Consider the following 3,273-nt stretch of genomic DNA (forward strand, 5'->3'; position numbering starts at 1 on the left):
GCTTGCAAGCTTTTAAGATCCCAGTTGCTACTTGCCAAAGTAGGAGGTGGAACAATGTTTTGTGTAGTATGTTATACCAATTGAGCTTGATGTCCCCTGTGACTATGGTCCTGAGACAATGCCCTTTCTTAAACAAAACAAAACTCTTTTATCTTTTAATTTATTGTTTACATATGATAAAATTCACCAATTTTGAATATACAGTTTGATGAATTTTGATAATTGTATGTAATATATAACCACCATCATCATCGAGATACAGAATGATTCTACTCTTCTGCTGCCATGTGAAGAAACCTGGGTTAGCCTGCTGGAGACATGAAAGGAATGTCATCTTACATCTTCTAACCTCAGTTAAACAGTCAGGTGACCCAAGGTGTATCAGTGACTCTAGGCAAGACCAGCCGAAATTGCTGAGCAAATAAATTGGTTATTGTTTTAAGCCACTATGTTTTGGGGTGGTTTGTTACATAGCAATAAATAACTGACATATGTTAAAAATCCAAATATGACTGTCATTCACCTGCTTACAATCCTTACTTCTCTGTGTTAGCTGCAAGATCAAGTCCAAAGTCTTCCCTGGCTCCTGACTATGGGTCCTCTTTCATCTTCTGCCATCCTGCACTGCTCCCTTTTATCACAGATTCTTTATCCATCCCAAGTATAGCCTGCACCCCTGATATCTCTTTTGTTTTCTTTGTCTAAATGCCCTTTCCCTTCTGTTCCTCTTGCTGGCCCAGATTTCTACGTTCTCTAGGAAGCCTTCTCTGATCCCTCTAAAGCAGGTTGAGTTGTTCCCTCTTCTGTGTTCCCACAGTCCTCTGCTTATACTGTGAATATAGCTCTTATGTTTGCTTTCTCTCCCCAACCTAACCCTTAGACTGAAAATTATTCAGGGCAGGAAGCTGGCATTCATCTTGCAACCTTAACTCCCAGCACTTTGCTTGGTTAATACTAGGTAGTCAACACATATTTGAGTACTTTTAATGTGCTGGAGAGCTCTGATGGTGTAGTGCCTAAGGCATTTGACTGCTAACCAGAAGGCTGGCGGGTTCAAACCCACCAGCCACTCCTCGGAAGGTTGGGCAATCCACTTCCGTAGTGATACTGCCTTGGAAACCCCAGGAGGGGTCGCTGTGATTCATTTGATAGCCACATGAGTGAGCTTGAAAAGGCTCCTTCCCCAGTCAAGCCTTAAGGTGATGGCATTCCTAGTCAACACCTTGATTATAGCTTTGTGAGAGATGCTAAAACAGCCCAGAAAAGCCATGCCCTACTTACTGATCCACAGAAGCTGTGAGATAATAAATGATACGGCTTTTTTTTTTTTTTCAGCAAATATTTACTTAAGAAATTTTATTTATTTTTTTGTTGAGAGTATATAAAGTAAGACACACCAGTTCAACAGTTTGTACATGTACAGTTGAGTGACGCTGATTACATTCTTTGAATTGTACAACCATTCTCACCTTTTCTGAGTTCTTTCTCCATCATTAACATAACCTCACTGCCCCCTAAGTTTCTTTTCTAACCTTTCAAGTTGCTGTTTTCAATTTGAACCCATATACATAGTTTTCAAAAGAACAGAATGCTTGAGGCAGACATTTTTCACTAGTTAAGCTAAACTGTTTGGTTTTAAGAAGAGTTTAGGGAATATTTTTGGTTTAAGGTTTAAAGATTATCTCAGGACACTAGTTACAGGAGTTCATCTAGCCTCCAGAAAGTCTGGAGTATGTGAGAATTTGAAAATCTGTTCTGCATTTCCCCCCTTTTGATCAGGATTCAGCTATAGAAGCTTTGATCAAAATGTTCAGTAATAGTAGCTGGACACCAACTAGTTCTTCTGGTCTCAGGGCAAAAGCAGCTCTTATTCATGGAAGCAATTAGCCACACATTACTTTTTCTCCTCCTATTCCCGACTCTCCTCCTTCCTCTGTTGCTCCAGGTAAATAGAGACAAATTGTTGTGCCTTAGATGACTGCTTGCAAGCTTTTAAGACTTAACTATGCAACAAACTAGGCTACAGAACAGAAGGACTAAACATTATTAGGCCAGTTGACTGGGATAGTCCATGAAGCCATGACCCTAAACCTTCAAGCCAAGGAACCAAATCCCATGAGGTGTTTGGTTGTATATATGCAGCCTCCACAGCTTTTTTTTTTTCTTTTTGTCGTAAATATGTCAATCACACAACTTTTGCCAATTCAACTTTTTACAAGTGTATAACTTATTGACAGCACTTAGAATAATCAGCTCTGAAACCCTACCCTTAATAAATGCATTTTTTCCATTACCATAAACTGAAACTCAGTACTCCATAGGCAATAACCACTGTCCCACCCTTGGTAACCACTAGTAAACTTTGGTCTCTATACATTTTCCTGTTCTTGTCTTTTTATATAAGTGAGGTCATATAATATTTGTCTTTTTGTGGTTGACTTATTTCACTCAGCATTATGTCTTCCAGTTCCATCCGTATTGTAACATGTATCAAGACTTCTTTTCTGCTCCTGGTTGAGTAGTATTCCATTGTATGTATGTACCACATTTTGTTTATCCATTTAACTATTTAAATGATGTGCCTTTTAAGTGATGTATTTTAGGGTAATTTGTTTTGTAACAATAGATAACTGATACAGTGGGGTAGTGAGCTCCTAGTGTTTAGAAGTTGTAGTGGACACTGTCATTGCCTCCCCATCATCCCTATTCCCAGAATAATTAACAATCATGTGGTTTGGGTGGAAGTGACCCTATCCTTGCTAATAAATTATTTTTATTGTTTGAGCCATTTTGAGTTGAGTTTTCTGTTACTTGGAACTGAAAGCAATCTAACTACTAGGAAAGTACTACACAAAACCCAGAATTCAATGTTCTTCAGAGTGTGGAGATCAGAATCACGTGGGATGATGTTTATAAATATTGATCTAGGCTCCATATCTACTGACTTGGGTTTTCTGCAGAAATTGCATTTTAAAAAATCTCTTCAGATGATTTGAGAGTACATTAAGAATTGAAAATCATTGACTTAGATGATCCTCAAGCAAGGATGTTAACTGAGGGAATTTATACTTTGTTGAGAGACTAGACCAAATGACCTCTGAGGTCTCTTTTGAGAGGTCACATAAGTCCAAGTTCATTGACATCTCTGCCATTTGTTCTATTCTCTCTGCAAGCCTTTATCCTAGTCATATTTCAGGGCCTAGTGAAAGCTTATTTTTGTCTTGTAGCTTTCCTCAATCATGCCACACTACTTGAGAAGCCCCTCCAGCAGCA

The sequence above is a fragment of the Orycteropus afer genome, unplaced genomic scaffold (assembly GCF_000298275.1).
Source record: "Orycteropus afer afer isolate SDZICR_OR568_19922 unplaced genomic scaffold, OryAfe1.0 scaffold00169, whole genome shotgun sequence".
NCBI classification, from domain to species: domain Eukaryota; kingdom Metazoa; phylum Chordata; class Mammalia; order Tubulidentata; family Orycteropodidae; genus Orycteropus; species Orycteropus afer.